The sequence below is a fragment of the Ambystoma mexicanum genome, chromosome 8 (assembly GCF_040938575.1).
Source record: "Ambystoma mexicanum isolate Mex_15411 chromosome 8, UKY_AmexF1_1, whole genome shotgun sequence".
Taxonomy (NCBI): domain Eukaryota; kingdom Metazoa; phylum Chordata; class Amphibia; order Caudata; family Ambystomatidae; genus Ambystoma; species Ambystoma mexicanum.
Genome location: NC_090929.1, coordinates 655,183,598 through 655,208,150, shown reverse-complemented (window position 1 = coordinate 655,208,150; position 24,553 = coordinate 655,183,598). Strand labels below are relative to the sequence as shown.

At 46.2% G+C, this 24,553-nt stretch overlaps 1 protein-coding gene across 2 annotated transcripts in view; it reads left to right on the top strand.

Annotated features, from left to right (window-relative positions):
- CAMTA1 (calmodulin binding transcription activator 1) overlaps nt 1-24,553 on the top strand; it is a 3,643,069-nt gene that overhangs the window by 3,167,569 nt on the left and 450,947 nt on the right. The gene's annotated exons all lie outside the window — the stretch shown is intronic.

Here is a 24,553-nt window from a genome sequence, read left to right as displayed (position 1 = left end):
GTTGCAGTGACCTGTGTTGCACGACTAGTTGGGTGTGCCTGATGGCAATTAGGACCTGGCTGTGGGATGAGGGTTACTAAGGAATAGAATGTCTCTGAGGGGCCGAGGGCTCGGTGTACTCTGCTAGGGTCCTATCTGTGTCTCTACTTCCTAGGTGTATTCAATGTGTTTGAGCTTGTCATTACGAGTACGGGTGCTGTTTTAGATGTTAATTTGGGGTTGAGGCTAGGTCATATTGCTAGGAACTGGAGATTGCTTAATTAGAACCTTGGAACATAAATATTGGGGTCTGTGCCCTACTCAGTGAACATATATTTGGTCTGTGCATCCCCACTGGGCTCGGTGTGCCATTCCGGTAGGAATTCCTGATTGTAATATGAGTCGTGTTTGTCAATTGGTGAGACTCCAGGATTGCAGATAAGTTACTCAGGGCCTGGCACTTTAGTTGTGTGCCGTAATGGATCGAGGACAGTGTAGAAGGTTGAAATTCTGTTCCTCCAGTCGCACGTGTGAATCGCATGTACCTACGCGTTACACTCGGTTACTACTGCAGTCTGGGCTGCGTCGTGAGGTCTGGTGTTGCCCTGTTGGTCAGGTGGTTGGGGCGTGGGTGGGAGCGGGTTGTCCCATAATGGTGAAGGATGGTGAATGCCTAAAGGGTGGCGGTGATTTGTGGGGAACGCGCCTGAGGTGTTCGGGCGAGGAGGTGATGTACACGTGCTTGTGGAGGCGTGCACTGACGTGTGGTCATGAAGGCGGTTAGCAGTTAAGAAAGAGGGCCGGGGGTGGCCGAGGGGAGCTCGCTCAGAGTGGTTGACTTACCCGTTCCCGGTTGGGTTGTGTGTACTCTGACGGTCTTGCAGTGACCTGCTTGGTTTAGCGATCATGTGTGTATGCAGCTCTCAGTAATATGTAAGAGAGGACGGTGGCGATTGGCTTAAGAGTGAGGGCAGCCTATTGGTTGCAAGCAATGTGGGCGGGTGACGTGTGTACAGACAGATGATATTCTACTGGTGCACGGGATACAGCGGATGGGCCAACCCTGTTGGAAACAATTGGTTGTGGCAGCATTGCTGTTTAGAGGCAATTGGCCTGAGGGAACCCTTCATAGTGGTGTCTCCTTTAAGGCTGATGGACTCAGTGTTCTGTGCAAGTAGGGGAGGCTGGAACCCATTTGGGTTGGTTGGGTAATATATGTACCAGGATTAGTGATTCTGATGCCATGCTGTGCCCTGTACAGACCTTGCCTTGTAAAACCAGTAAAGTCTTCTTAAAGCTGCTCCTGTAAGAACCAATTCTCATTGTTTGTGAACAATCGCAATTATGTATCAATTTTCACCCGAGATATAGTAAGTTATCTTTTAATTGGCTCCACTGTAAAAAGTAGAAAAAAAGAATCAGCACACTATTTATCAGTTATCATCCAAAGTAAAGTGCAGAATATAAACTCGGGCACCGTACTGTCCAAAACCATCAATCATTTGCCCATTTGTATTAGCCAGGGTTCCGTCTTGTGAATATGCCTCTATATAGTCTATGTAGAAATGTTTTTTCACAATGGTTTGCTCTTGATGCTTCTCTAGCTTCCATTTAGTCAGCCATAGACTAATCCATTTATTTATTTACTAGTGTAACAGCTCGTGCACACCGGCCAAAGTGCAGGTTTTCATTAACACAGTAGGACCACTATATATATCCTAAGGCAACAGTTCCCTCTAGCGGCAACAACAGGCAAATCAATGCAAATTGGGCCACTGTATAGCCTAAGGCAACAGCTCCCTCTAGTGGTGACAACAGGCGAAGCAATGCAAATTGGACCACTATATATCCTAAGGCAACAGCTTCCTCTAGTGGTGACAACAGGCGAATCAATGCAAATTGGACCACTGTATAGCCTAAGGCAACAGCTCCCTCTAGTGGTGACAACAGGCAACGCAATGCACATTGGACCACTATATATCCTAAGGCAACAGCTTCCTCTAGCAGAGCATTCTATGCGCTCAGGCAGTCTCTACTGCGCATGACTGCATCAAACAAATACACCTCTGGCCTTTTTATATTACTAGAAGATTTGTGGGGATTCTAAAGCGCTGCATGAAGCATGGACACTCTTCAGAGCACTCGGAACAAGGGAGGATGCTCGATGGTTCTGCATCCTGCATTCCATAAAAACTCTACTGAATTTCCTCCTTTTATTAAGAAAGAGCATGTGTAGAAAAAAATGGAACTTGTATTTGAATTGAGCTTTTCGTGCCTACTGGCGTGTTCAACTCATCTTTTTAATGTTAAACAGTTTGGTACTGCATACTTTTCCGATACTAACAATAGGTCATTTTGGCTCACCCTTTTCACTTCACCCCTTGGTTGGTGAACCTTAGGATTGAGAGGGTTGAGCTACGATCTCGACCGCCAGTGACATGCCGTCGGATAGAGCACAAGGTGCAGCTCCACAATTGAAAAAATTAGGGCATTCTGCATCAGCCCAGGGCCTTTTTACTTCTGGCTTTTTAAGAGCCCTCAAAAGGACCATTTGGGTGATAGAAAGTGTCATAGCCAACTCCACCCTCCCTAATGCGGCCCCCTAAGCAGCAGTCCTTTTTTATCACTATTGCCTTTCTTTACAGCAATGCACCTCTAATGGACAGCAGTTTAAATTAATGGCTGCAGCAGACATAGGAAACAAGGTAAGGGTGGCCCTTTCTTCTGAAAAGCCTCCACTCTCGTTATGTGTTGCAGATGACTGTTGAAGTGCGAATGTTGTGTACATTAAGCATGCATAAAAGGAAGATGTCAAACAATGACTACAAGCAGATGTGTTTATCACAAAGGCTCATCTGCGGTGCTCTAAGTATTGGCACTACCAATACCTTTAGGAGAGTTTAACGAGCTCTCAGGTTTTCCAATATCCAGACAAGGCTTTTAGGTTCATAAAAAGAAAAAAGGTATGTTTAAAAAAAGTGTCTGCGTGTGTGTGAGCGATTGTTTATGTATGGGTATGCATGTGTGTATGTCTTGTCGGGGGTTGGGGAGGGTGAACTGAGAGTATCATGATCCAGAATTGGGGGCTGTGCAGGCATAGCTTGTGGCTGCAGGATTTAATTTGAGCAATAGCACTTTCCCCAAATATTGTAGGAATGTAATTTGATTTTATAATTGCACCAGTCCTAAAATATGTTGGGGAGGGTGTTTAGTGCCTTTAAAAAAATATCAAATCACTTTCGATGTGATTCAGTGTTATGGTTTTCGTTACTATCACATGGATCCGTGCGGACAGTGCACATGTCGTGGGTAGTAACTTTATTCTGAAGACTGGTTGGCCCCGAGTGTTGTAGCAAGAGTTTCGTTGACTCGGCTGCCTACAGCGAAATCCCTAGAGCCTGTCGGGAGCTGCTCGTTTGTCATGCCACATGTATACAGAATCTGTACTCAGGCTTCGTCTAGACTGCTCAGACAGTCTGCTCCATTTCAATACATTTGTGTCGGGGCTGTCATTCCTGCGCCGAAAGCGGACATTTTGTCTTCTGGAGGTACAGAAATATAGATGACTTTTCTCATCTTGCTAGCCTTGCGTTTGTGTCGATCAGACTGTACGCTGCCGCTTGGGCTGTACACTCTCCGTTTTCAATTAGGCGTTCAGCATTTAAGTGGCAGTGCCGCGTGTCATCGGCGAGGTATGCAGCTCCACCGCACCTGAGTCCCGGAGTCTGGAGGTAGCCTAGAAGACGAATTGCACGTGTTACAGTGCTCGTGCTGATTGTGAGTTATTAATGTTAACCAATGTGTACTGTTCCCAACAGGGCTGAACTGTGAACCAAAGGTGTCCCTGGAAATGTTTTTCAAATTGTCCCCATATTAAGATATACTGGAAGCTTTGTAACAAATGATTTACTTCATCCCACTCAAAAGAGGTCCAAGATGCAGAAGCCCAGCGCAACGTCTCCAGAGTTCCCTGTAGGCCTGCCCACCACTGGTTCCCAATACACTCTAAGGTGGTCTAAAGATGGCCCGTCAGCATATATTACTATGATAGGCAGTTCATGTAGTTGAGTCCCCCATTGCCCGAGTCTTGCACTTGGGACCTGCGCAGGACTCATTTAAGGGGAGTGGGTGGGCTATATCTCTCACGTCATACATTTTAGAATATTTGTCATGCTACCTTAAGAGAAAAAAACAAGCATTTTCTGAGATTGGGGTGTGCATTTTTGTATTTTATAAGATCATTTATACAGTGGTAAATTGAGGAGGGTAAACATGTGTCGTTACAATGTAATTGCTTCTTATTTTAGTGGAGTTGTAGTCCAAAACATCTGGAGGGCGACAGGTTGCAGATCCCTTAGTAAATGGACCCCAGGGGTTCCATCAGGTCCTCCAGTCTCTCGACTCTTAGCAGAAGGTCTGGTACAAGGCGGCACCTGTTTCGACATAACATACCTAGCTGTTCGCCTCCTTACACAGCACATGTTTCTTCCTTGTTTTCAGTGGAAGTGAAAAGTGCCTTGAAGGTTGGATGAAATGATCAAGGAAGCCACACCCCCTCTTATAAAGGAGAGATGAAACATTGCCTCATGGAAGCTACAGGTTACCCACTACCAATAGTTGCCTTGCAGGCTGTGTGCCCATGGCTGCAGTGGGATAGCGCGCGCGTGGTGGCGTAATTGATTTCCTAGTCTCAAACAACATGATATCTACGATAATAATATCAGGTGATTATGCAGTGCTTCATGCCGGGTTCGTCCTACATCTAAGCACTATAATAATGGCTGTAATTATTACCCAAATATTACCCAAATCAATAGTACTCAATGTATCACCTCAGAAGGATCAAGGGCTGAGTAAGGACATTCAAGGTTCAAACTCGCAAACTTCAAAGCTGCCCCAATGGGTGAAGCAAACTCTTAACACGTCAGATATTCTCCTGTAGTGGACAAAGGCATGACCCAGAAATAGCTGCTTATTTTAGCTAAAATAATGCATTGCATTTAAGTCTGTAGCTCTTTTAGACTATCGTCACTTTAGAAGAGTGCAGATGTTTTTGTAAGGTTGTTTATATTATACACGATGGTGGCTGTGTGCTGCATATTCTGTGGGTCCCCAAGTTCAGTACACCACATACATCAGGTTAATTGGCTAACCACTGACTATGTAAATAACTCGCTTTCGTTCACTCTATTCAAACGCATTGTGTGTCGATAGTCTGAAAATATGGAGCGGATTTCACTGTTGCGGACTGAACTTGGAAAACCCTGAAGAAATCAGAGTAATTTTCACAACCATGTATGCAGGGTTGGACTGCCCCACCGGGACACCGGGACATCCCCCGGTAGACCTCAGGCATGTAAGGCCTCTTTTTAAGCGGAAGGATACACTTTGTTAAGTACATCGATTGCAGATTTTGCCTCGGCTCTGCCTAGGTGGTTTGCCTTGAATTGGCTGCCACCACAGTGCGACCGAGGCAGTCGCTGCAATTCTTTTTCTTCGTAGCAGGAGTACCTCCTGGCCTGGGCACCAAAGGAACCGCATGTGTCCCTGGCCCCCTGCAGCAGCTCAGGCTGCGTCACGTGCACTGTGGAACAGACAGTCGGAACAAGGTAGGGCCCTGTCACTTTCTCGCTCTGCCCCCTCTCTTTATCTCTGCACCCCCACCCCCTACCTCTTCCGCTCTTTCTCAATCTGTTTCTCTCCCTCGCTTGCCCTTCCTCTCTACGGTTCCATCTCTCTTTGACTCGCACTGTCTGGCACTCTCCCTTGTCTTGTGTGCTTCTCCTAAGATGTCGCCTCCATGTTCCCCTGTGCTGGAGCTCTGCTGCCAAACTCTCCTACCAAATGTTTTGTTTAAAACCCGAAGAATGTACTGTTCCTGTCCCTCCCCCACCCCGTGTCCAGAGCTCAAATTTCACACGAGGTCTGCCTGAGCCCTGCGCTCCCCGAGCAGCACTCCTTTTGCTCTCCCTTAGGCTGTCCACCCATCCTCTGCCCCTCACACAGGACCACACATTCTCCTGCCCCCGGGGTCACACTCACTCAATCCCATTCATTATATTTAATATTTTTATAAGAGTGACACGAAGCCCCGATGGGAACATATGAATGCATAACTGGTAAAAGTGTTAGAAGTATGCCTTAAAAACAAGCATTGTTAAAGCCAACTGTTTTGACTTTTGTGTAGGCATGGGATAGGCATTTGCCAGGTAGTGCCATATTGGTACTAGCGGGGCCTGTGCAGGCTATAACACTGCATGAATGCAGAGCAACAACAGCAAATGGTAATACAGGGAAGGGAGGGCACGCTCACTTCGGCAAGTTGCCATGCCGCCAGCGCCAGTCGCACCCGGCACACACTCACGGCTACCACTTGTTAGTTATTTATTTAGCAGATATAACGGAACATACGAATGGTAATGTATCAGTGGTGTAGTAGTGCTTATTTACTCTGTTGTGCACGTGGTGCCTTAATTTGCGTGGCCTTGAGTTGGCACAAAGGATGTGGCAATGCCAGAGCAAGCACACAGATCAAAGTTTTAATGGGAGATGGTATGATTATACATTGGCCTTTTATAGTAGCAATTTTATACTTATTTATGTTATTTAATTAATGATTATGAGAAAGGCATTATAAATGGGTGCACTTTCCTGCTCTGTCCTGTCACGTTCAAGGAATAGCTCAGTCGGTCATGTTGCCATTTCAGGGTAAGGTAGCCAGGCCGCCTATTCCTCTGGCATTTCTTGCAGTGCATTGCTGGATGACCAATTTGTAATTGGTTGGACTCATTGATTATCGTATGGCGTTTCTCACCAGTTTTCTTTATGACCCATTGCTAATACTTGCACTTTGTTTATTTCTGGCGTCCTGGTTATTGGTTTTCTCTGTGGCCAATCTATGTATATTGGCAAGGGGCCAGACTTGGGGTTTAAAGGGCCGGCTCTTGGGGTGATAAGCGGGAGCTTTTGGACACATTCTCAAGGAGCAAGGAATTGGGCTACGCGTTTCAATTGCCAGTGGGAGGCAGGGAACAAAAGGCAATCGGAAACCAATGGGATTGAAAGTGAAGCGATTATCAGAGAAGGCGTAGGTACTTTCAACTGCAGTCAAGTGGAAGGACCCCATGTTAGTTATTGGCCTGGTGACACTGCGCAATATTCTTGCATGGATGATTTACTTTGAACAGGGAAGAGTCTTCACAGGGAGCGTTGTGTCCTGTGCAGGGAATTACAATTCGCGAGTGCGCGGCATGCAATGCACCTATTTGTCTGCTGTGTACAATGCGGGCATGAGTCAGTGGGCTGTGGAGATTGATGGAGTGAGTTGTGTAATTACCCACTAGAGTGGACCTCGCATCTGTGCACATCTTTTGTATCTTGAGTTGTCTGACTTAGTAAATAGTTATGTTTGTGCTAGGCCTAACGTTATCAAAGTATTCTTGTAGCTTCCTGACATCACTTACCTGTCTCGCTGCTGTTGTAGTTGGTGAAATCCCTGCCAAATATAGGTAAAGGCAGAATAGAGTGGACTTGAAGCTAGGACCACAAACCAGGATGTCTTGTGTGACAGTCTGCCAAATTGCCCCAGCTAAACATTATTTTTTTTTAATGAAAAATGTAGCTATTGTTTGAATGTGGGGTTGGTGGTCAGCAAGCTGTTACATTCTGTGCCATCCACCTGCTGGGAGGTGAGAGTGACCTCGTACTGGTCCTTTTGACTCATCACCTTGCTTTGTGCATCTGACCTTTCTACAACCACTTGTTCCACCGGAGGTCGGAGCAGCCTTGCACTTTCCTGCTAGTGACAAAATGACTACTGCCCCGCAGAAGTACAAGGATGAGTAGTGTCTAGCTTGCCTACTCACCCCTTTCACTTCTACAAAACAACAGTGTTTCCAATCAAAAAGGTGAAACAGGCACAGGTAAAAAAAACACCCCCTTCGCCGCATGTATGGTGCTGAATGAGGCCCCAAACTCTCCAAACACAATGGCATTGGCGAAGTGGAGCCACCGAAACGAAAACGACTATGGTTGAAGGCACAGGTGCGAGCCACTTTGTCAGAACATTGTAGGCACTTCATTGGCATGACTCTCTGATCTCATACCAAGTCAACCTTTTAAGTGCCACCTATAAACTGAAACTATTGCATTAGAGTACAGCTAGGAAGAAATAGCATATGAGTAGGGACACAAAGCTTGTACATGTTGTTTGGTTATTTACCCACCCATTGACTGCCCATGGCTGTGCTAATCCTTATGGCCATTTCTACCTGCTTTCTGCTCCTCTTCACCCAAAACACATCCTCCGATGCTGTATTTGAGCTAGCTTTATCAAGCCTTACCATCAAACTGTGTGCCTAACGTGCCTGCCAGTGTTTTCTCAAAACAGCCTTTTGAGAGCTAATGATTTTATTGGAACTGTAAAAATACTACTTGTGAAATAAAAATGTGTATCAATATTAGGCATTCACCAGGATGTGCTATTATATGCCCACGTACTCTCACCACTTTGCAGCTGCTACCATCAATGGACAGTTAGTACCACTACGAAAGTGCCTGGCAATTGCCTTTCCCATGCCTACACAAAAGCTAATGCTTGTTTAAGAATGTCTTTTATATGTGCCCTTACCAGCACGGGACTAGGAAGAAATGGATTAGGGATGCATGTTGTCTGGGCACCTTTAATACCAGAATTAGTTTTTCACATCTGCAAAATGTGTAATGTCCCAGGCCCCTCTATCATTGAAGATCTACTTTGAGAGATCATGAACTTATTTAAAACTAACTTTTTAATCCATATATCTTTAAAACATGCTTTAAATGCACTAATTTTGACTAATTTTATTTAACATTTTCTTGGAGGATACTGCCAATACCCTCATAGGGCACAATGCAGGGCACTAATCAGGGTAACCTAGACAAGCTCCAGATCATACAAAATAACGCCATCAGGGCAGCCCTCAACATCCCCAGATCTGCACACATTTCGGATACCAGGAAGAACCTTCATTGGTTGTCAGTCACCCAAAGGATCTCACTAAAATCGCTTGCCCTAACCTACAAATGCATGAATAACCTGGCCCCCACCTATCTCTCTTCACGATTCACGCTGTACACCCCAGTTCGCTCACTTAGATCTACCCTGAACCAGAGCCTACTGATACCTAGATACAAGCTCCAAACAGCTGGTGGATCCAGCTTCTCAGTCCTGGCAGCCAAATTGTAGAACGCTGTCCCCTTGACTATTAGAAACCTCCCCTCCTTCAACCTTTTCAAACATAGAGCCAAATGCTGGCTAGTCCCTTCCAATGCCCAAGCTACATTCTGAAAACGTGATGCAATAACTTATGTATGGATGTACTATTCGACAAACTATGTATCGTTGTACTACTTATCTGTGCCTATTTCTATGCTATATTTATTGTTCGATATATAATCACTGTTTGCAACCTATGTAACCATTGCTCTCAAGATATGCGCCTGGTAGCCTCCGGGCCTGGTTTGCGCTATACAAATAAATAAATAAATAAATAAATAAATAGAAGGGTTGGGCCAGGGCTGGACTGCCCCACCGGGACACCGGGACATCCCCCGCTGGGCCTCGGGGCATAGGGCCTCTTTAGCTCTCTGCAGAAGTATACATAATTAGAACGAAAGAACGAAAATGGGTGTTTTACAGTTAATTGACTGCTGCTGCTGCTGGCTGCACTGGGTCGGGCTCGAGTCACACCTGCGCATTAGGGGCCCAGGCACCATCTGGTGAACTTTGTGTGCCTTGCTGGCTGTGGCAGGCGACTTGTGTCGTGTGTCTTATTATCACATTGCGAAGGTGCAGGGCTGAGCACAGGCACACAGCGGCGGGTGACGTCACGTCCTCAGACAGTGCACTGGCTGCTCCTGCTCTGAGTACGTCAGTGCTGCTGCCTGCTAGTCCACAACGACCACGATGAGGTGTCTGCGAGCTGCAACTGCAAGCAGGGAAACACGTGCAAGAACCGTCTGCAGCATACTGAAGTTCAGGTGCGTGACTGAATCGTAGATTGCTTGAGGGGGCGCTGGGCTCCAGTGCTCTGAGTGTTTCCTGCATTCACTCTCAACAAAAAGAGCATGTAAATGAGGGCGACGATCTCTGCTCTTCATGGCATGTCCACTTGTCCTGACAAAAGCAAAATGTTGAAATGCGACACTCCTTAGCATAGCCCCAAAGCTGCATCCAGCCAGTGCACTTCCCTACTTCCCTACCATAGGGTGACTGCTCTGCCGGCCGGGTTACATCTGCCGGGACAGCCTTGTGTAAGGGAAGGGACGTATAAACGGCAGCATCTGGCATTGCTGCCAGATAGTTCAGAAAATAAAGGGAGTGGAACAGATGAAGAGAGTATAGAATAAGTGATGGGACAGAGTAATTGGGGGGAACTGTGTAATCGAAAGAGGAGGGGATTGAATGGGCAGTAAGTGGGAAATAGATGCAAATAGTGACGGCACAGAGTGATAGGTAATGTATGTGCACTCATTGTCTCAGTAGCTTTCGGAGAGCTGGCCATCCTCAAAATAGATCATTAGTGCCGTCGGGCACTCTGTAAAGACCCCCTGCCTCTAATAAACACAAATCTACTGCTGCTACTCCTGAAACGACTACAACAACCCTTAAATACCAAGTGGAAGAGCCTATGGATACCTAAAATCTATCTGGAATTAAAAAATACACTGATATAACACATCTTCTATCGGCGGTTGGGGGGGCTTTGGCGGTCTGTTTTGCCATATTTTTTTGGGTGAACAGGCTTTCAATGCCCTTCTCCTATGTCTATTGTGACGACTTTATAAAAACTGCCCTGGTTTTTCATTTTTTTAAAAAATATATAATAGTGTTGTACCCTTCACAATTTTAAAACGTGTATACATTTTCTTTTTTTTTTGTTGCTAGACTAATGGGAAGCTGGCTGAAACCTCATGCCAGTGCACTGAAGACAAGCTATGACCAAAGGACCGCCCTTTTCTGCTCCACTAATAACCCAATGCCAAACTCCAAACCCCCACCTTTTTACTTACAGGACTGGAAGCGCCAAGAAGTTAGGCAAACGGAAAACCTTCTATAATGGCAAGACCAATTAACACAACACAATTTGTGTGACACACTCGACTTTCCCTGTCGAAGGCTGTGGTAAATAAGCCGTGGTAGATGCCTGCTATGCGGGGAGTACATTTTTTATGGAAGAGCCACAACTAGTTGGTGCTTATTTCTTTGATTTGTGCAGTATTTCAGGTCTAGTACAGTTGCAGTTAACATTTGGGAAATGAGTAGCCGTCTCACAGTGTTCCATGGTTGCATTTCCCGCTCGCCGTTCACATTTGTTGTAACCGTTTACCCAACTAACGTCATTTTACATAATGCGCCAAGAGGCCACCAAAATGGCCGAAGTTGCACTATAAAAGACTCCTTTGGATTAGGGGACATTTTGACCTATTGTGTTTGTTGTTAAGGCTGGCTGTGCATCTCACTGCTTAGTAAGCATGGCCGCTGGATGGCTTTGTTCGCCCTAGTTTTCCAAAGTTTCTTTCTCTTGTCTGGGGCATGGGCCTGTGTAAAAACAGGGCCTTGCGACTGCACGGATGGGTGAGGTGGTGAATTATTTCATGTTTTACTTGGGAGCTCCCCTTCAAACGTGCTTATTGGCTTTTCAAGTTAGGTACTGGTAACATGCACACTGCAAGTGTTTGTCCAGAGACTGCCTATTTCTTCACTTTGGAAGTCATTGTCCAAAAATAATCTAAATAGCTATTACCCAGGTTAATTAATCATATTGTGCACAAGACAAGGCATCCTTTGAAGCAAAACTACAGGGTGGGCAAATGCCTAAAATGAGTCAGAGGAGTAGGGGGGTCTTCAAAATTAATGTTGAGGTAGACCTTTGACCTAGTTTGTCAGAGGCAATGAATCATCATGTCAAATAGCTGATGGCACACAGGAGCCCACATTCAAGGAATTATTAGTTTTAGTTAGAGTGACACCTCCCCTCCCCCACCCGCCCCTCACCAGGATACATGGGCATCCCATTTACAAATCAGCCATATTAGAGGTTTTTGTAAAAATCGGTAAAGTGAAGCAAATCAATAGTATGCATCTCCGTGATGCTTTAATTTGCTAAAATAAAGCTTGGGCAGGAAATGTGGTGATACACTGACATGAAGCAATCTATTTAGTTATAGTACCAATCTGGCCTGTTCGACAACTGGCACTGTCACCTACACACAATCTGCCATTACAAATAGGTGGGTAGATGGGAGGGATCTGACGGGCTTCAGCTTTGTTAGTTAAGGTTCCTCACATAGCACTTTCTACCACTGCCAGGCTGTCTCAAAGCACTGAGGCTGTAGAGGAGGGAGACAGGGAGTAGAGTAACTAAGGAGGCGACATGATGTTATCATTGTGCTCATATAGTGTTTAACACACTTTCTGGCTGTGTAAATGGTCTGAGGATGAAGAGCAAAGATCATAGGTGAAGTATGTGGAAAGATCGAGAAAAGGGGAAAGACAGAAAATAATATTGTGCTGGTTTTTGTGTACCACTTTACATCACTGTCAGGCAGAGTCAAAGGGGTTAGGGGGTGGGTAAGTTGGGAAGAATGTGTGAGAGAATTAGGTAACATAGGTGGTCATTTTCATGAGTGCCATAAATCCACTCAGAAGTGGACTACCGAAACTGCAGAAGAGTGTGCAAGGCATTTACATATGATTTCGATGAGTTTACGCCCGATACAGCCTTCTGATGTAGAACAAACAATCCAAATAGATATCAGTCTGTGTAAATTCGGCATGTAACAACTGTGTCGCCCCACTTCCCACCGCCAGGCATGGGCAAAGTAAAACCAAAGCCAAAAAGTGGCAGAACCCATCTCAGTAGATCCAACATAAGTAATAAGGTACTAAAAAAAGAGCCCCCACAAATGATTCCTGCCAGTCCACGCCCATAAAGCCCAGCCCTGCATCAGCCCCTCCTGGAAAAAATCTCTTTGCCTGTTTTTCTGCCCTAAACTTATCCTTCATAATTTCACCCATTGCAACCACCTCCCTCCGCTTGTGAGCGACCCTGACTGCTGCTGCTAAATTACTACCCCCGCACTCCCCTGACGGATCCAGCCCTTTATGCTCCCCTGACTGCAGCCATTCCCCTCCATCCCTCCTGTGCCCCCAACTGCTGCTACCCGTTCCTGCTCCATGTGCCCCTGAGAGGACAGTTGCTCCCTCCACGACTGTTTTGATCCCTCCTCTGCCCTCCTGCTTCCCCTGCTCTTTGCACCACCATCTTGCCACTGCAGCCACCAACCTCCCTTGCTTGCCCCAGAGTCACCACCTTCTCTTCCGTCATCCCCACAGAAACCCTTATCAATCTGCCTATTACCTGCTGGTGCTGGGGCAGCTTCAGTGCTGGGGTATCCGACAGGAGGTCGAACACATACCTCAGACACATACTGCACTGCACACAGCACAGCCCATCATTACAACCCACCGTAGTGCTGTAACCTTCTTAATTGCACCGTGCATCCCTTTCACTTTGCGATATCATGAACTTATTTAAAACATGATTTATTAAATCCATATATGTTTAAAACATGCTTGAAATGCACTCATTTTGACAAATTCTATTCAACATTTTCTTGTGGGATACTCTCAATCCCCTCAGAAGGTTTGGGCTCACGTGCTGTGCTCGCTCCTTCGGTGAAATATGGGGCCACTTTGGAAAAAAGTCCAGCTCAATATGGGGCCCTTTTTGAAAAAAAATTCCAGGGCCACTTTTGGTTCCCAGTCCAGCCCTGGGTTGGGCTCACACGCTGTGCTAGCTAGTTCAGCGGAATATGGGGCCACTTTGAAAACATTTTCCAGGGCCACTTTTCATTCCCAGTCCGGCCCTGCATGTAGGCGTGAAACAGATGCCCGTGAAGATAAAAAGCTGCTCCTCGTCTATGGTCAGGGGAGCGGTGGTAATGACATCCGGCGGGGGCAAACGCAGGCTAGCACAGGGGCAACGTGCTTGTCTTGGAAGCAAGATCACGCAGCGCAACAGAGGTTTGAAACCCGGATCCACGCTTAGAAACCGAACTCCGCTACGGTATTAGGCACGTTATAAAATAAACAATTAAATAAATAAATAAAAGTAGAAGGAGGTTGATGGGAATATCCTGATTGGGTTGTGCCTTGTGCTCACCTCTTTCTTGCATGTCCCTGGTCATCTGCCATTGGCCTGATCTTTCAGTCTTGCCAGTTTACAGGACCTCATAGTGGCCAACAATCATGAGCATTGTGACCCAGAGATCGGTGAGCCCTGCCCTACACCTCAGCAGCCTACTCGAGGGTCCCAGTTCTAGACATGTTCTGAACCGTGTTCAAACACGGCCACCCTTGCAACAGGGGTTGTGTGCAAATAACTCAAGCATGTTTCCCTCAGAGGGAAGGGTAGACCGCTGGCCTCCATCTTGTTTGATTGGCTTTTATGCAGCAGAGCGGCTGCCATTTTCATGGACTCTTCGTCCTCTGGGGTCTGCAGAAGAATGGTCCGGGTTGCTTTATCAGAAGCAGAGGGAGCAGCGTAAGTTTGCTTTGCTTTGCTGTTGTGTTGATGCAGGGAATTTATAAGGGGGGAAGGAGAGGCTTCTGAGGTTTTTGGCATGCAGTCAGTTGCGACACGGGCTCAGCTGCCGCTGAAGTGTATGTGCAGGCTGTGTACTCGGTCGTTGTCTATTGTGGTGACTTAGACTGTTATGGTGGTGGGCAGCCAGTGGTGTGTGGGCTGGTGGCTGTGCTTCGCATATGGGTTTGTAAGGAAACCCGCGTCAGTCTGTGCTTGGTGGTGGCCCAGATGGCTGTATTTGGTGTAGAATGTTCTACCTTCATGCCATCAATAATAAAAATCTGTTCCTATATAGTTCTTCGTGCCTGATGCATCAAGCTTCTAAGCGCTAAGCGCTGTAATAAGAGGTGTTATAAATACAACTTTTGAATGGTACTTAATGTTTTGATCTCAGAAGGATCAAAGGCTAAACTTACCTTGCAGCAGGATACAAACATGTGAAGTGCGGCCGGCCTCTAGTATCAGAGACTAATGCTTTACCCGTGTGGTTCCTTACTCTATGGTCACAGAGCTCTCAGGTGACTTGCAACATCCTGTTTCTGTATGGGTGCAACGCTGGTGCCCAGTACCTGCTCACTGGAGGTGATAGAATCCTGCAAGCGCTCTTTACAAACTTTTCCGGTGGTAAAGGAATCAACTTTCACCTGAGACCCTGGACTGGCTCTCCCAGTAACCAAAGAACCAAGTAGGCGACCCCTGGCTCTCTCTGCATCTCCGAACCACCTCAACACTGGTTTGGGTACCGTCCATACCGTCCAAGCTGCTGCAAGGGAATCACCAAAGTCACCTTCGATTCTGGAGCACGACCACCGTCCGCATCCCCGGGTTTTGCTCGACGCAAACACCAAACCTCTGCTGTCTTATTTATTTATTTAATTGTAACATCCGAGACCCGCCAAGTCTTCTAACGTCCCCAACTTGACACCGCCTGCCTGGTCATCAGTCTCTAGGAGCTTCAAGCCGTCTCTATTGCAGTGCCCCCGAGTTGATCCAGCTGATCCCACTCACCACCAAAGGCAAGTCTTCACTTCATCCGAGGCTGAAAAGTCACCCAGTGCCGGTGACCCGAAATTACCTGCCGTTCACCAGTGTCTTCGAACCGCAAAATGCCCCTGCTGCCATACCCAGGGATGTCATTTAGGGGTCACCAGAGTTCACAACTGCGACCTCTGAGGTCTCCCCTCTGACCTCTGTGGTCTCCCTTGCGACCTCTAAAAATAAAAACCAAAAAATAAAGTATTTTTTCTTTTTTTTTTTTGTAATGCAAGCTCCTGGACTGTGGCCAGCACCATGTGGCTCTTTACTTCTGGAGTGGCTGGCTTTCTTGTTCAGGCACCCTAAAACAAGAAGAAAAATAAGAACAGGAGTGCCACAGGTCTAACACTTTCAGCGCTGACCCTAAATAAGAAAGAATAGGATTACCAAATAATGTGTCTTTCTGGAATTCTATACAATAATTGCTAGACTCATTAAAGGTTTATTTCAGGCACACTTCAGGGGGTGAGTCACTGATTTAGTCTGTTCTTAAACGCCTCAACTCAGACTTTCATCTTTCTGAGGTCGATAAATGAGTAGCAACACAGGTTGGGTGATATTGGGAATATATTTTTTCTATATAAAGCGCTTAAGCGTAAGTGCTATATAATAACACATCATTATCATTTGGTCATGGACCTCTACACACTGATCTTAATGATACATATGGCGATCCATTCTTGTATGAAATGTACATCACATTACAGTGATATCGTAACCATATTTGTTATGTGATGCCACTTCCTGTTTTGTCAACGAGTGAAAGGTCGAGTTCCATCGCTTCCTGCGATATCACTTTGGGGTGGGGTCATGACATCACTTCCTTTGATGTCATCAGGGGGGTCAAGGGTCGTGTGATGTCACTTCTGCTACCCCTGGCATTTTGGTGAAATGACGTCCCTGGCCATACCACACTGCATCACTGGATCTCTTTAATGCAGCTCCCCAACTCAACCCCAGCTCAGCATAAAAAAAGCAGTAAAGCAGGAATAAAGGCAATGATGGTGTTCTGTCCATCTGGCATAACGTAAGGGCACTAGTGACTGGTCCCCACTCTCTGCCTTTTTAAAACCATTCTTATTAGCTTTTTTTTTTTTTTGCTGCTGAAATCTTTGCCAGCACCCTTGTCTAGAAACCCAGAGCGCCCCCTTATTTTATTGTTTTCCATTACAGGATGCAGGCAGCAGTGCATTCATTGGTTCTGTGCATTTGTGTTAGTTTATTTAAAGTTCCTATATTTAAAACCATGCTCATTAACTTTGATTGTTTTGCTGCTGAAATCTTTGCCAGCACCCCTGTCTAGAAACCCAGAGCGCCCCCTTATTTTATTGTTTTCCATTACAGGATGCAGGCAGCAGTGCATTCATTGGTCCTGTGCATTTGTACTAGTTTATTGAAAGTTCCTATAGTTATAGACCCCTGGTTGGCATTCTTGTATTGTGGTACCCCCATCCTTTTTCAGTTTGTGTTGCTCCGAAGCCAGTTTACCCCACCCCAGAAGTTTAGCCTGCCCTCTGCCTTAGCCAGCCTAACAGGAGAAGTGGGGATACCTGTGGGGCTCTACCTGTTGCACCTTGGGACTGGAATCAGTGCATGCTTAGTAGGAATCTAGGGGTTCAGTGAGAGTGTTAGTAACCAGTCATCCTTGCACTCCTGCAGAGCAGTAGTCATTTTGTCCCAGGTGTGCCTGAAATTTCAGACCAGTTTGGAATTGAGCAACTTATCAGGTCTAGTTGGTAGAAATATGTTCATGTTTTGATTTTAAGTATATTTTTTATAGATAGGACTTGAAGTACACAGATCATCATATTTCTTGGCAAAGATATGCATCCTTATCGAAATGTATGAAACAAAAAGAGTGTAAACATACATTTATTTTTCCCAACTCGAAAGGAAGACATTGGGTAGCAGAATGCAAAGCAACGCAGGCCTAAACATGTTTTGTTGTTGTTGCAAATGTACTTTCAAGACTTAGGGCCTCATTACGAGGTGGGCGGTAAGGGGTTAACGGCGCCGGTAAAGGTGCCGGAGCCATTAACCCCTTACCGCCCTATTACGAGGTCCACTCGCGGGACCCGCTCTGGACGCCTGGTTTTAGCAGACGTCCTTAGCGGGTCCCACGAGCGGCCCAGCATGCTACTAACGGGCCTGTCATTAACAGGCCCGTTGTTAGCATGCTCCCAATTAAGCCCTATGGGGGCTCAAATGGGAATGGGGATGGTCCGGGTTCCCTGAATGGGGAAATACAGGGCCCTCCAAGGTCGGAATGGCCCGGTATTTCCCCATTCAGGGAACCCGGACCCGAGTTTGGAGGCAGCCATGCTCTTATTAAGGGCATGGCTGCCTCCAAACTCGTAATGAGGCCTTTAAAGATGTATAACAAGAGATATTGAGCCTCATTATGAGGTTGGCGGTCCGGTAACAATGGTACCGCTATGCTCGCCGGTACCGTTGTTACTGGACCGGCAAACTCCGAGTTGTGCCGCGGGTGCCTTTCATTCCACCAGGTCTGCCCTGGCGGAATGAAAGGCTCCCGCGAGCACAGCATGCCTGTAGCACCGGCACCGTTATAAACGGTGCCGGTGCTACAGGCATCCCATTCCCATTGACCCCTTTGGGGCTGAAATGGGAATGGGGATCTACCAGCACCAGCATCTGCAAATGCACAATTACCGGGTCAGGTGGGGTCAGTAATTGCCCTTTTGCGGGTGCCGGAGTTCCATGCCGGTATGGAGGTAGCCTTGCCGATTTTACCGGCAAGGCTACCTCCAACTTCGCAATGAGGCCCGTTGTGTGATAAGAGCACTTGTTAGTAGTCATTGTTTGACCCACTGCTTGTTATTATGTAAAATGAAGGTCAGTGTAAGGTACACAAAAACACAAACCATGTTGGTGTGTCGTATAAGCACACATCATGAAAATAAGTCACAGATTAAGATTTTTGGGTGCGACTCTCTCTTCCAAAAGGAAGAGAGTTGCGTAACTGACGTTGTATGTTATTTGCACTGAAGAACGGTATGAGGGCTTTCAGAAGCAAATCCCCCCCTTCACTTCTCTACCAAACATTAACACTTGTCAGCGCTTTCCAAAGCAGGTGTGTGGCACACTTTAGCCCCGCCCCGAAGGGTTGCAGGCCCCTCCTCTAATTTGGTGCTGCGCTTCAAATTGTTGAGATCCGCCAGTGGCGCATGGAGATATTAAAGGCCGCCTCGATGAATCATGTGGCAGTCGGCCCCTTTGGAAACATATTGATCTGAACGGATTTCCCTGCACCAGAGCGCGCCCCCGGAGGCCGGCTACGGTTATGCATGAATTATGCATGTTCGGAGCTTTCTTTGAAAAGCTCCCATTTATGAAGGCTCACCCTGGCATCCATCACTGCAGGAGTTAATGCAATATATCTGCATCCAGCTGGGCGCGCTCTATCTCCTGGCCCAATAAAATGAATAGAAAAATCAATCTCCTGTACAATAAAAGCAGCTGGCAAACAGTGTTGCCTGCTGGATTTCCGTTGGCTGGAGAGGGCTCTATCTATGCCCTGCTGGAAGTGGAGCATAGTGAAAGCTAAACCTTGCTCCTAAAAGTGCTAGGAAGTTATGCTCACTCATTTCAAGATCAAATAATGGACATTTGAAGCTTGGCTTTTAAAGTCAGAAGCCTTGAGGATCGGGGGGGGGCAGGGAATGTGTTATTCACGCAGGGAGGGCATTTAGGGGCGGCCAGAGGTCGCAACTGCGACCTCCGAGGTCTCTCTTGCGACCTCTGGGGTCTCCCTTGCGAACTAAAAAAAAAAAAACTTTTTTGTAATTTTGTTTTCTAATGCAAGCTCCTGGGCTGTGGCCAGCACCATGTGGCTCTTTACTTCTGGAGTGGCTGGCTTTCTTGTTCAGGCCCTTTAAAAAAAGAAGAAAAATAAGAACAGGAGTGCCACAAGTCTAACACTTTCAGCACTGACCCTAAATAAGAAAGAATAGGAATACCACATAATTTGTCTTTCTGGAATTCCATACAATAATTGCTAGACTCATTAAAGATTTATTTCAGGCACACTTCAGGGGGTGAGTCACTGATTTAGTATGTTCTTAAACGCCTCAACTCAGCCTTTCATCCTTCTGAGGTCGATAAATGAGTACCAACACAGGTTGGGTGATATTGGGTGTATATTTTTTCTATATAAAGCGCTTAAGTGTAAGTGCTATGTAATAACACATCATTATCATTTGGTCATGGACATCTGCTTGTATTCACATTAATTTGGTAATATGGGCCTATACACACTGATCTTAACAATACATATGGCGATCCATTCTTGTATGAAATGTACATCACATTATAGTGATATCGTAACCATATATTTTGTAGTGTACAATGCTATTTCATGCGACTTCCTGTTTTGTCAACGGGTGAAAGGTTGTGTTCCATTGCTTCCCGCGATATCACTTCGGGGTGGGGTCAAATGTCATCACTTCCTGTGATGTCATGAGGGGGGTCAAGGGTCGTGTGATGTCACTTCCGCTACCCCTGGCATTTTGGTGAAATGACATCCCTGTATTCACGATATACAGGGTGGATTCAGGGGAAAAAGGGGCACACTCAGGGACGTCATTTCACCAAATGCCAGGGGTAGCGGATGTGACATCACATGACCCTTGACCTCTGATGACATCACAGCAAGTGATGTCTTTTGACCCCACCTGGAAGTGATATCGCAGGAAGCGATGGAACACGACCTTTCACCTCTTGACAAAACAGGAAGTGGCATTGCATAGTATTGTTCCTATGTATACTCCGAAAAATATGGTTACGATATCACTATAATGTGATATACATTTCATGCAAGAATGGATCGCCATATGTATCATTAAGATCAGCGTGTATAAGCCCATATTACCAAATTACTGTGAATGCAAGCAGAAGTCCATGGCCAAATGATAATGATGTGTTATTATATAGCACTTACGCTTAAGTACTTTATATAGAACAAATATACACCCAGCCTGTGTTGGTACTCATTTATCGACCTCGGAAGGATGGAAGGCTGAGTTGAGGTGTTTAAATGTTTAAGAAAAAACTGAATCAGTGACTCACCCCCTCAATTGTGCCTGAAATAAACCTTTAATGAGTTTAGCAATTATTGTATAGAATTCCAGAAAGACATATTATTTGGTATTCCTATTCTTTCTTATTTGGGGTCACTGCTGAAAGGGTTAGACTTGTGGAAACCTGTTCTTTTTTTTTTCTTCTTTAAGAGGCCTGAACAAGAAAGCCAGCCACTCCTGAAGCAAAGAGTCACATGGTGCTGGCCACAGCCCAGGAGGTTGCATTAAGAAAATAAAAATAAAAAACACTTTTTTAAAAATATATATATTTTTTAAACGTAGCAAGGGAGACCTCAGGGGTTGCAGTTGCGACCCCTGGTGACCCCTAAATTACGTCCCTGGGCACGTTCTTGATCCGTGTTTAATGTTTTCACTTCTGAACCAAAAATACACCATCTTGAGAAAAATGAATCTATATGTGGGTTTTTAGATCTCACAAGGGCTTTTGACTCCGTCTGTAGGAAAACGTTGCGGCAAATTCTGATAGCCCGCAAAGCCCCTCAGAACCTGATCTCTATCATCTCCCAATTGTATTCTTACAACAGGTATATGTTTATACCTAACTGTTTGCCCTTACCATGATGTATGTACCCACCATGATTCTAAGCTGTCTTGTAAATGCGCCCAGGTACCTTAGGGTGTTGCGCGCTCTATAAATAATAAACAAACAAACAAACAAACAGATTAAGGGTAAGATACAGTTTGGGAGGTGATCTATCGCGTCCATTTAACGTAGAAGGAGGGGTTAGACAAGGGTGTGCCATGGCCCCACTCCTGTTCAATATATATATATGCAGGAAATTATTGATGGGTTAGTCCGCGAATGCCAAGACTGCCCTAAATTGGCCCTTCAGAAATATCCAGCCCTGTTTCATGCAGATAACGCTGTCCTCATTTCTACAACTCCCCAAGATTTAAATAAAATCTCCACAGGTTACCCATGATCCCCTGACTAGAGTACACTAATAGCCCAGTGGCACTCACCATCACCCTCCTCCTATAAGATGCAGAGTTTAACGGACGTGATAGGCCCATTGTTGACACCATCAGGTAAGAATTGCAGAGAAACTCACATCTGACAGGAACCCATATTTATTTATTTATTTATTTAATAGTTTTTTTTATGACACGCTTAATACCCGAGTTCGGTTTCTAAGCACGGATCCGGGATTCACACCTCTGTTTCTCTGCGTGGTCTTGCTTCCAAAACCAGCATGTTGCCCCTGTGCTATCCTCCTCGCGGACAGAAAAACAGGAATGTCTACAGGCTGCCTGCCAACCTGCCAAGCAAAAACCCAGAATGGAAGGAGATCCGGAGGGGCGATAGATTGCATGCTGACCACCTGCTAGGACTGTCCAACTCTTAATCCTCTGGCCTACAGCATGACTGGGACCCATGTTAGGAAAGATTTCATAATTGTATGTAATTTTCCTTCCATGTGTCAACCTCCAAACTTTTGCTGCTGTTTGGACACCATTGACTGACTTTGCCAGAGAAGCACAGCCTTCAGCTGCACTCCTCTGGGCTTTTGCTCACATTTTATGGGGAAACCGACATGCCCTTAAGACAGGTAGTACTGGGAGACTTTGTTTCCCTCAGTCCTTTCCTCATGTTGCAACTTGTGTGCAACATGTAACAAGTTTGCAATGTATCTTACCATGCAGCACACTTGGGTCTATAGTCATTTCCAAAGGTCTTAGATACTCTCGCTGGACTTTTTATGAACTCTGTAGATGTGTCATGGACAGGACTGGTGGCAGCTATCTTTTCGCATTATTTTTAACCCTTTCCTGCCATGTTAACCGAGTTTGGCACGAATAGGTGGCCTGGCTCCAAAATGGCCATACCAAGAGGTTCTTTGTCCTGTCCTTTGGCCATCTTGCCCCTTCACCTTCCCCAGGTCGAGTCAACCCGGGTCAGTCCTTATTTGGTCATGCACTTTCCCGCAAATACCAATGCTTTCGCGGGCTTCTGTGTGCCTTGTGCGTGTGCCTCCAGGATGTGGGCTGGAATGTCTGATTCCAATACACATCCTGGGTGCCAGAGAGTCTGGAGTGCCATGAATGCCTGGGACCACCGTGGTCCGCGATTGGTCCACGTATGGAGTGTGTGTTTGTGAGCAGATCTCCCATTGGGTCCTCTCCGTTTTGACGCGCAGGGAACTTTGGATAAGAGGAGGCTGAAAACACCACTACCATGTCGATCTCCTGAGTTCTCAACAAACAAAGGATAGGTTCCAAGTATCCTGCAACTACAAAGCTGAGTCGAGGAACCGCTGGTGACCCGCTGGAAGGTTTGGCACCCTGAGCCCGCTGTCATCCCGTGGGACCCCTCTGCATCTGATCATCCTAGAAGGTCTGCGAAGATGCTTCGACCCATTGGAATAGTGGGACAAACTATTCTCGGCACCTTCATCAAACCCTGCAAGTAAGCTTTTTCGGAAGTGTCCCTGGGCCAACCAGTGAACTGACCAGCTTACCTAGTTGCTTTGCTCTGTCACTGCCACCGTTTCGAGGAGGCCCTCAAAACTTGGTATACAGCTAGCTCTGTCTCCCCGGCACCCTCACCCAGAATTTCGGACACTTGGCATTCCCAGGTCTGAAGTGAGACGAGTGCGCCAGGACCGGAGTAGAAGTAGCGGAGTAGCGAAGTGGACTGAACTGGTGAAGTTTGGGTCTGCTTGCGTCTGGGACCCGTGAGTACTCCTTACCCCAACTGGTGGCCCCTAGTGCAAGTGCCCATTTTTTTACGCACAAGTGGCCCCTGGGGGCCCCTCTCCTTTCCACAGCTATTTCGAAATAGCGACTCCATCCCGCACTCTCGAACTGCCTCTGCCTTCAAGTGGAGGTCCTTCTTGAATAGTGGGAACTTGTTCTGCATCGCCTCATCCACCTTCTTGAGCTGCTAGAGACGACTGAAGAGACCCGATTCCGCCCATTGGCACAAGCGCGTACATATACTATTGAGCACAAGGCTCCTCACTTCGTAGGGCTTGGACTGCCTCATAGTTAGGTGTATTATTGATGTTGAACTGGTTCTAAAGATTACCTGCACTGCCTGTTTCCTTCCCCTCTAGGTTGTCAACATATTTTGTGCAGTCACCCCTTGGTCTTGTATATATATTGTATTGAGTGTGATGTATTTGTTTACGTAGTGTTACTGTGATTCTTTTGCTATGGTCTATGTTACAAAGGCCTTGTAATAAATGTGTATATCACCTGTATGGAGTAATTTGTAAGTGTCCTTGCTATGTGTGCTCATTGAGGTCCTTCAGTCACCATCTTGACCGCCGCCATCGCTACCCTGATTGGTCTGGCTTGTCCAGAGGTTGCCCTGTTCCAAGAAACTAGGTTAGCCTTCTGAACCTCTGCCCCTCCAGGTCAGAGTTCAGAAATCCTTCTTAACAACCCACATTTCAGGAACTACATCGACAACATGAGTAGGTCATCAGCGATAAGCCATTGTGCAAAAACGTATAGGTGTGCTTCATAAAGCCCGGGTAACATAACATAACATTCGCCATAGACAAAGTAGATATTTTAAATATTGTACCATTTCTAACCTTGATAGCTGTGTACCACTGCAGTAGCCTGTGTGAGCCCACCCCTTTCTCTCTCCCTGGCATCAAATGCGTTTCTCCCTTGTTTGAACTGCTGCCCCAGTACATCATCTTCACGAGGCAGAAAATTCCTCTCCATAGCCCCTCTGACTGCAGTGACTGTAAAATGGCCGCACACCCATCAGGCCATATGGTGGTGCATTGATTAATTTAAATAATGTCTCAGTTTCCACAGCCGAGAGTGTGCTTG